This window comes from Vulpes lagopus, chromosome 11, assembly GCF_018345385.1.
Source record: "Vulpes lagopus strain Blue_001 chromosome 11, ASM1834538v1, whole genome shotgun sequence".
NCBI classification, from domain to species: domain Eukaryota; kingdom Metazoa; phylum Chordata; class Mammalia; order Carnivora; family Canidae; genus Vulpes; species Vulpes lagopus.
In genome coordinates this window covers 1,206,994-1,217,821 of record NC_054834.1, presented here as the reverse complement: position 1 = coordinate 1,217,821, position 10,828 = coordinate 1,206,994, and the positions used below count along the sequence as shown (strand labels likewise).

General features: G+C 41.0%; 1 pseudogene; it reads left to right on the top strand.

Moving 5' to 3' along the window:
* Positions 1-276: 276 nt before the first annotated feature.
* On the top strand, positions 277-6,118 carry LOC121501664 (annotated as a pseudogene).
* The last annotated feature ends 4,710 nt before the right edge of the window (positions 6,119-10,828 follow it).

The window sequence follows — 10,828 nt, the reverse complement described above, 5'->3', positions numbered from 1 at the left end:
TGACATTATACCCAGAATTGCCGTCAATTTTTCTGCTGGTACAGAGGATGCTGCAGACCTATTTACTACCCCTAGGCTACCACTTCCCCACAGCAGCACCGCATTGGCTTCCCTAAGCCCTGATGAGTTGAGTGAGCCTCTTCAGTTTCTCTTGAAACCCTTACACATATTTTTTTGGGCCGCATCTATCTTGAGACAGCCCCACTCATGTGCCCTCATCTGTGCTCCCTACTCATTGGCAGTGGGAAACAAACTTGACTTTCCCATTCACCAGGCATGCACACAGGTATGAATTATTCTTCAGCTTAAAAACAAAAACAAAAAATAGAAACAACAAAGCCACAAACCAAGAAGCAAAGTTTGCATGACCTACTAGACACTCACCTACATAACTCAAACATGTTCCAAGAACTTTCTATATATTATTCGTTTAAATCGTCCTGAGGACTGTGATGAGTTTCATGCTATATTATGGATTTCCTGAGTTGCTAGTGATAAATCACATCTCTGAATATTAATGTCATGAAGTCAAGAGCTTACCTTGTCTGCTGACACAGAGATTTAAGTCTCACATGAATGAGCTCAGGGCTGTAGCCTCCCTCTGAGGGGCCTCTCCAGCTCACCTTTTTGCCTCATAAGCCCTTCTTTCCAGGTCTCTGTAGCAAAGATCCCTCTTTTCCATGTGACTCTAGCTCAATCCTTAACAACCAAGAATCCTGACCTTTCCCATTTGACTTAGGCAAGCTTGTATTTTGTGTATACTACTTCACATTTCATTGTGGGTCACCTTCTTGGGTCTGTCATGGCCAAGGGTCCCTATGGTTCAGTTGTTATTATGTCATATTATGATAAATCCAGTTGGGTATTTGGGATACTGACCCATTGATCCATCAGATTAGGATCTGATGAGGTTGTCATTCTCCTTCAGATTGATTTTGTAATGTTGTATCCTCCCCTCTCAAACCCAGGGAAGGTATTTTTACAGCTTTAGTCTTCCCTTGTGTGCATCAGTTCTTAAGGGTTTTTCTCTTAAGAGAGCCCCTCCCACCACTATACAGTTCAATTAGAATTTTGCTTATGCACTCAAGATTCTCCAAGACATTGGATTATAGTCATTATTTGTCAGATAAAATGGAGCTGAGTATGTGTTTTGAGCTTTGTCAATATTATCAGAAGAAGAGTCAGAGGAAGCTATCAGAAGAGAGTAGAAAATATTCAGAGAAGCTCAGCATCACCCCAACAGGAAGCCTGTGCTAAAGCCTGTTCTCAACTCGAGTGTGTTCCCGGTTGTAGATGCCGAGCCTCGAGGTCCTCTTATGGTGGCCATTCTTTGCACACAGTCCTTTAGATACCAAGAAAGTTTCCTTCCCCAAGGACAGCAGACTTTTTACACACCCTAACCACAGCCAACTTTATCACAGATCTCCCTTGGGAAGAGAACAGAAACATCACTGAATATGTATTTTATTTCCAGATTGAATGCAATTCACTCACCTACACTCCTAAGCCATTAATCACCTTTATGTGATTTTTTTCTTCTTCTTTTTTCTTTCTTGCAAGAAGTGATGTGGCTGCATCCATCATTTAAAAGTCCACCTTCATAAATCTGAGCATGGACATCACGTTCAGAGACAAACATCCCGACTAACATGCAAAATGGGGGCATCATTTTTCTGAAGCCAGGAGAACCCTGTATTCCTTGCTGTTTGCTGCTCTTGCAATGGGCATGACTGCATGTATCTCCTTCTCTAGTACTGAGCATAAGTCATGTTTTTGTCACATGAGTCACTCACTTTTAGGCTATCTTCTGACTACCACCACCCTCACCCCAGAGGCATTGCCCACTTTAGGAAGGAATGTCAGGGTTGACTGTGCCATGTAAGAGCCTTCTCTGTGCTCACTTCTGTTGCAATGAAAAGCTAACCAAGGGCTCCTTTCTGGGGTTCATGCCAGGAGATGTTTGACTGGTTTGCTCAGCCTCAAATGGAACAGATGGAGGGACATGGTCCCTAAGGAAAACAAAAACTGATATTCCTTGAGAGGAAAGCTCCTCCCCCAGAAGGAACCAGTCTAGGAGGACATTTTCTTTTGTTTTATTGTTTTTAAATATGTATATATGTATGTATGTATGTATGTATGTATGTATGTATGAGAGATAGAGAGCAGGAGTGGGGTAGGGACAGAAGGAGAGGGAAGGAATCTCAAGCAGACTCCACACTGACTGCAGAGCCTGAGGCAGAGCTCAATCTCATGGCCCTGAAATCATGACCTGAGCCAAAATCAAGAATCGAAAGCTCAACCAACTGAGCCACCCATGTGCCCCTAGGATGACATTTTAGTATTTCTTACTTTACTATTTTAAGCTCTGTGGAACAGAAATATTGTCAATGAGCTTATTGACATTTTTAGGAAGGTGGTGTGGCTGGATTCAACAAGGAAAGCTGGCTGAGCTGGGCACATGTTGGCAATATGAGCTGTGACTCAAGTACTCATTGAACCCAAGGCTTGGCCTTGAACGCAGCTTATGGGTCACTCACTTTCCTCGGAATCCTAAAACTGGCCAAGCCTGAGGGAGGTTGACTAATGTTAAATAAACTCTTGACAAGAAGGATCTTGTACAATAGATACCAGTTTGTTCATGTGCAATGAAGAATCAAATGGTCAAGGGATTACATTTTCTTGAGAAATGCTGTAATGGTGCCTTCCCTCTGAAGATAGCAGGCAGTGTGGAGAAGCTGGTGCAACCAGGGGGGTGCTTCTGGAGTTCAGAACTGAGCTGATTTTGTTGCCTGGGCTGACTTCATGCTTCTACATTCATAGTAGCAGAATTTTTTCTTCCAGGACCAGGGCATGCTCAGCTCCGTGGCCAGGCACCTCCCCTCCCGTGATGGGAGACATGTGGGAGTCTACACATGTGGGAGTCTACACAGTCTGCTTTCCCCGCACTGCATTTCCAACAGTTTTGTTGCTAACCAACCTGCCTTTTTTTTTCTCAAAGATTTTATTTATTTATTTGAGAGAGATAGAGAATGAGCCAGGGAAGCAGCAGGCAGAGGGAGAGGGAGAAGCCAACTCCCCACTGAGCAGGGAGCCTGACATGAAGCTGGATCCCAGGACCCCCTGATCATGACCTGAGTTGAAGGCAGACACTTCATTGACTGAGTCCCCTCCCACCCCACCCCCACCTGCCTTTTCATGGATCCCATTTCCCAACTAAATTCAATAATATCTCAGTCAGGTGTTTTTTTCTCTGAACTCAGTCTCATTGTGTGAATGTGTATGTTGTTGTCCTGGTGTCATAGAAATTCATTTACTGTAATTCTCAAATGATAGTCTTAGGACATATTAAAGATCACAGAGTGGGGGGTGCAGGCAGGGGAAGGATTTATGGCCACCTCAAATTATAAGCTTCTCTCATAGCAGAAAGGATAAAATGCACACCTGGGCTCCTCACTCCTCCACCCCAGGCAAAGTTTCGAGTATGTGCACCTTGTATTCACTGTTACTTCATTTTTCTTTCTATACTGCTTCTCTCTGTCTCTGTAGTTCCTAAGTTGATTCCATTTAAATCCTCTCTCTTCTCTCTGGATTATTCTGACTGTTCCTGAGACACTTAGTTTCTAAAATTACTTCCCCCTCTTCCTTAATGTCAATATCCACCAATGAAATCTTTCATTCCCTTAATAGAGTATTAGGAAAAAAAGTCAGTTTGATTGTGATGACATAGGGTGAGTTCAAGATGATCAGCTATATTCAATCCAGGATTTAACAGGAAAGATGCAAAGACAGTGGACCAGTGGAAAGGCTGATGAGATGGATTTAGAAAGCGTGAGTTTTTTTATTACTTGGTGGATTGTTATTAATTCACTTCTATCTGTGTCCTAGGATGAGGTGATGCAGTAGGATCATGAAAAAAACTGAAAGAACTGCTCGTGTTCAACATCACAGTAGAGTCCTACCTATTCCAGTAAGACAAGAATAGGAAATAAATGGCATGCAGATGGGAAAGGAAGAAACAAAAGTGTCTATTCTTAGCTTATAGGATTGTCTATATAGAATCGATCAAAAATTCCTTGGAACTGTAAGTGATTATAGCAAAGTGGCAAGAGACAAGGATGATGCATATCAATCTATTTTCTATATACGGGCAATGAACATTGGAATTTGAAATACAAAACACAATAATAATAAACATTGAAATATTTAGGTCAGATCTTACAAAATATGTACAGGATTTATATACAGAAAGGTACAAAACTTTGATGAAAGAAATCAAATAAGATCTAAGTAAGTGGATAGATTTCTGATGTTCACAGATGAGAAGAGTCAGTATTAACATGCCAGTTATTCTGAACTTGATCTATAGATTCAATGCAATACTAATTAAAATTTCATCAAGTTATTTTGCATACATTGACAAACAGATACTGAGGTTTATAGGAAGATGCAAAAGACTTATAATAGCCAACATATGATTCTATAAGAACAGAATCAGCAGGCTGACACTACTTGACTTAAAGGCTTCCTGTAAAGCTGTAGTGATTAAGACAGAGTAAACAGGGGCATAGTGGGTTAAGCCTCTGACTTGTGATTTTGGTTCAGGCTGGTCTTGGGGTCATGAGATTGAGCCCTGCCTTGGGCTCTGCACTGAGCTTGAAGCCTACTTGAGATCCTCTCTCCCTCTCCATTGGCCCCTCCCCTACCCATGTTCTCTCTCTCTCCCTCCAAAAAAAAATAATAATAATAAACAGTTCAATGAGCAGAATAAAGGGCCTCCCAAAAAACAAATAAATATAATCAACGTATCTTTGACAAGGAAGCAAGAGCAATACTGATGAAATAAAGATAATGTTTTCAACAAATGGTGCTGGAACAACTGCGCTTCCACAGATCTTATACTTCTTACAAAAGTTAACTCAAAGTGGATCTTACACCTACATGTAAAATGCAAAACCATAAAATATCTAGAAGAATACACAGGAGAAATATCTATGTAGCCTTGGTCTTGGTGATGAGTGTTTGGTTTGGGTTTTTGTGTGTGTGTGTGTGTGTGTGTGTGTGTGTGTGTTTTCTCATATAAGATGAAAAGCATAATCCATGAAGAGTATGGATTAGTTGAATGTTATTAAAATTAAAAACCTCAGTTCTGTGAAAAAACATTTTTAAAAGAATGAAAAGACAAGCCACACTTGGGGAGAAAATATCTGCAAAATACCTATCTCAGAGCCAAAATATATGAAAAGTCCTTAAAACCCTAGAACAGGAAATCAAACAACCCGTGTAAATAATAGACAAAAGATCTGAGCAAGCATCTCATCAATAACAACATATAGATGACATATATGCATAAGAAGAGATGCTCAATAACATTTGTTCCTAGAAAATTGCAAACTAAATTAACACTAGCACTTATTAAAATAGTCAAAATCCAAATGCTTTAGGACGTGGGGTAACAGGAACTCTCAGGTAGTGGCCTGGTTTTCTGCCTTTGTCTTCTTGTCATTGAGGCTGCTTTGCTCTTGTCAGTCTCTGGCCTGCAGTCTGCTTGAGACCAAGCACCGTGCCTCCATATAAGCTGCAGAGTTCTGATGGAGAGATATTTGAAGTTGATGTTGAAATTGCTACACAGTCTGACTATCAAGACCATTTTGGAAGATTTGGGAATGGATGATGAGGGAGATGATGACTCAGTTCCTCTACCAAATGTTAATGCAGCTATCTGAAAAGAGGTCATTCAGTGGTGCACCCACCACAAGAGTGACCCCCCTTTTCCCAAGGATGTTGAGCACAAGCAAAGGCAGACAGATGGTACCCCGGTTTGGGACCAAGAATTCCTGAAAATGGACCAAGAAACACTTTTTGAACTTATTCTGGCTGCAAATAATTAGGCATCAAAGGTTTTCTTGATGTTAGATGCAAGACTGTTGCCAACATGATCAAGGGGAACACTCCTGAAGAGGTCCACAAGACCTTCCATATGAAAAGTGACTTTACTGAAGAAGGGGAATCCCAGGTGTGCAGAGAGAACCAGTGGTGTGAAGAGAAGGGAAATGTTATGCCTGATGCTGTAACACTGTCAGGACTGCTCCAAATGCTACTTGCACTGTTCTGCTTATAATTGTTAATATTAGACAAATGCAGCAGCAAGTCCGTTCTTTGTAGCTGAATGGTGTCCTCCTTGTATGTGTAGTTTGAGTACAGATTCCAAACTTATGGCTGAGTTTCCTCTTGTATGATCAAAAGTTTTTTTTTTCTTTGCTCTTAATAAAACTGAACTGTGGGTTCTCTGTAGAAGGTGGCTTTTTGGTCTTTCCCCCTCTTTGTGAAGCAATTTCTGCCTAGCTGGTTGTCTGGTTGACCTTAGTTTAATGACCTTTTAAAAGTTGGCATTGTAAATAAAACAAGTTAAAAAGAGTTTTCTGAAGTAGAATTAACGCATTATCTTTATTCATGAGTTGGAAACTGGAAAAAGGCTACTTGAGGTAAATGTTTTCAGTGAGGTTATTGTTAGGATATCTTCCAGCTTCCTGGAGTCCAGGAGTACCACTGGTATTGATTAGCCTGCATGATCCAGGGCTCTCTTAATTGGATCTAAGGACTTGTTTTTGCATTTTTAATCCTCGGTTTTGAATATGTTGGCCAGAGTCAGTTTGTGGTTTTGGGGGAAATATAACTAGCCAGTCTGTTAGCTTTTCAATTAAAAAAGACAAATTAGAAAAAGACTCTCATTCATTTCTGGTAGAAATGCCCATGGAGTGACTGTTTGGTAAGACAGTTCTTTAGTTTCGTACACAGCTAGACAGTCTTACTACAGCAGTCACACCCAGGTGTTTATCCAAGTGATCTGAACACTTATGTCCACTCAAAAACTTGGATGAGAATGTTTATAGCAACTTTTATAATCACCTAAAATTGGAAGCAACCAAGATGTCCTCCAATAGATGTGTGGATAAAAAGCTGTTGTCTGTCCATACAGTGGAATATAATTCAGGAGAGAGAGAGAGAGAGATCATTGTCAAGCAATTAGAAGACATGGATAAATCCTAAATGCACAGTAAAAAGAAGCCAGTCTGAAAAGCTTCATAGTACGTGATTGAATTATATGCAACAACAAGGAATCAAAGCCATAGAGACAGTAAACGGTGACTGTTAAGACTGTTAGGGCAAGAGGAAGTAGGGGAGAGAGAAAGTGTTGAATAGGTGGAGTCCAGGGGGTTTTTAGGACGGTGGCACTATTCCGTATGTTACTGTAATGGTGGGTCTATGACATTATGCATTTGTAAAAGCTTACAGATATTCATAGCACAATGAGTGAGCCGTAATGTATGAGAAAATTTAATTAAACAATCACTGAGAAGGTCAGGGAACACAGGGTGGAAGCAGAATGCCACAAAGCAGTCTAACTGTGCTGCAAATGCATGAAGCCATCTCACTGAAGGGGGCGGGGAATAAGGTGCTGACCTCAGTTACTTTGGAAATGACTGGAGTCTGTGAGACTACAGGCAAAAGTAATTTTATCTAAGCATCGTACTCTAGTGGATCAGGTTGTTTCCCACGGGGATATGCTCCTGACACTGTTAAGTATGCATACGAGAATTGGAGAAGTAAATGGCTGGAAGATGGTTAGAGCCACGTGTCTCACTGTTGGAGTCGGTGTCACAGGTCAGCAAGGAGAAGAGGCCAGAATGATCCATGGATTAGATGTTGTGATGGATTCCAGTTGAAGCCATCAGCACGAGCACATGTTTAGATGATAGATACAGTAGTTACACCTAGGAGTATTGATAGACATGTGTGTACAGATACACGTACACATGTGGGTTTGGATAGACATAGGCCGGTCGGCTGAGTGATGCTGGAAGCAACAACACCCCACTTGCAGTGGGGACACCTAGCTCCTGCATCTTGGTTTCTAAATACTCCTCTCCAATAAAAGGAAGCAAACATCCTAGGAGAAATGGCTAAATCCAGGAATGCATAAAGATGAATCAGAATTATCTTCCTGGACCAAAAATTTAGAAAGTGCTCAAAACAAAATAAAACAACAACAACACACATGCAAACAAAAGCAAGCAAAATAAATGCCAACAAAATGAAAATATTTCAAAGGGACATAAGACAGACAACTAAAAATCTCCAATATCTAAAGCTAGAAAATTTGAGCAAATAAAGACATAAAATAGTATTGGATTATAATCCAAAGTATAAAATAAATATCCATAAGTCCATACTGATATAAATTATGGAATAAATAAGTAAAAGTGATGAGCAGCCATCTCCTATACAGAAGAATTCCTAAAACTTTATTTTGACACTCTGCCCTCAAACAGGTGTAATGTAACTTCTCACTCCTTAAATGTGGGTTGAACATAGTGACTTCCAAAGAGCTCACTGGGGAAAAGGGGTGAAAAATTATAAATCCACAGTGGAGACACCTGAGAAATAGTACCTCAAGCTCTAATGGTAACTCAAGTTTCTAATGTACACCCTTGATATGACGGGAGGGCTATGACAATTTACCGCTGGTGTTCCTTCCCCAAATCCACATCCCCAATGTAGTCATGATCACACAGCCAAGAGGAGCCTACGGAGACATGACAACCTAACACGGTTCCCTGACTGGGGTCCCAGAACAGAAAAAAGACATTAAGTAAAAAGAAATCTGCCCATTGCAACACATGTACCACAGTTATGCACAAAAATAGACTTTAGTTATTGTTAATAAATGGCATTATACTATTCACTAATTAGTATACTATTCACTAAGTAGCATTGGTACACTATTAACTAATTAGTATACTATTAATAATAATACACTCTACACTTATAATTTTATACTATAAATTATACATTTTTTGCCGTTTTTCTATAGATCTAAAACTATTCTAAAATAAAAAAATATTTTTTATTTTATTTTATTTTTTTAAAGATTTATTTATTTATTTATTCATGATGAGAGAGAGAGAGAGAGAAAGGCAGAAACACAGGCAGAGGGAGAAGCAGGCTCCATGTCAGCTCGATCCTGGGGCTCCAGGATCGCGCCCTGGACCATAGGCAGGTGCCAAACTGCTGAGCCACCCAGGGATCCCCTAAAAAATATTTTTTAATTAAAAAATTTTAAAAAATATTTTATTTATTTATTCATGAGAGATAGAGAGAGAGAGAATCAGAGATATAGGCAGAGGAGAAGCAGGCTCCATGCAGGGAGCCTGATGTGGGACTCGATCCCGGGACTCTGGGATCATACCCCAAGTCGAAGACAGATGCTCAACCATTGATCCACCCAGGCACCCCTTTTTAAAAAATTTTAAACAACTAAGAGCTGTTTCACTAAAGTTCCAGCTAAACACAATCTGCAACCTTTTTAATAAGTGGTTTGTACCATCCACACTGAGATGACTTGGGATGAATTGGAGCATGAGCAGTGGCCTAGCCCACCTGTCACCTTGTAGGGAAGGTACAAAAGAAGCCACCATGGATCCCTTTATCACGGGCATTAGTGGCATCAATACATTTAATGGCAACATTTTGCGAGGGTCTGACAGTGGCTTCTCTGGTTTCTCTGTAGGCTGCTTCTTTTTTCTTTAGCATTAATACAGGTATATCTGCAGGGAGCGGTGGCTGAGACAAAGGAACTTTGCAGATACTGGAAACTCTGCAACAGCCTGGAGAGATATTTCATGAGACTCACGCGCTCCTATCAGGTCTTAGCCCTGGGCTCTTTGAAAATGTGCTTCTCCAACCCAGTAATGGAATAATCCACAGACTGCTAGTTTTGAGTGGACCCAGAAGGAGAGACAGCTTTGGGGCAGGTCCAGGCTGCGACATGAACATCCCTGCCCCGTGGTCCAGTGAATTTAATGGGGCTCAAGGAGAAATCTACAGCAATTAAGACCACTTTCAGGGTCCCCGGCTATCTCTAAATGGAGAGTCACAGGGAAGATCCTGAGGGGTAGAGAAAGCCATGCCCCCCTCTGTTGATTACTACGCCTCTTTTAATAGTTAGCTTGTTGCCTGCTAGTGAGTCCCGGTAGAGACCACCACTCGCCATGAGGCATCAGGTGACTGACTGTAAGACTTGAGGTTTCCATGATGAACGGGTCGATATCCAATCACAAAACTGTAGGCTGAAGAGTATAGCAGCAATATATTTTAAAGTGCAGAGGTATATACATACAGTCGGGCAGATCTATAAGCCATAAACAGTCTGAAAGAGAAGGGGACTAAGACTTTTTATCCTTTCTTAACCTTCCCGCAGCCCAAATCTATGGCCTCAAGGGAAATTCCCTTTGGCCAGTTACTGAGAAGGAACAAAATCTCAGTTCTGGTTTCCAGAAGACTCTGTGTAAAATACCAGCATCAACCAAAAATGAATTACTGCCCCAATAAGATCCCACTGAGGGACGGCCCTGAAAATTAAGTGATTATGGGCAAACCTTCTAAAGTATAGAACTTCCAGAAATAATCTCAGGCTCTCCATTTTGAGTGGAGGATGAAACGGCCAGCGATGTAGACATATCTTAATCATGGGAAGTGACTTACAGTTTGGACATTTGGGCAAGGGTTTCAAATTGATTGGTAGGGAGCTTTCCAATATCAGCAACCAATTCTCCAGATACCAGTTGGGTGCCCAACAATTCAGTTTGATTCTGACACTAACTACTTGAGGTTAGCATCAGATTCCACAGGTCTAAGAGATTGGTCCCGCAAGACTGTCCTCACTTCAGACATGGGTTGCAAGTCATGGGCCCGCATACTTATAACTGGCTATAAATTGAGGGTTCCCACGATCCTCTCCTCAGGTGTGATAATTCTTTAGAATGGTTCA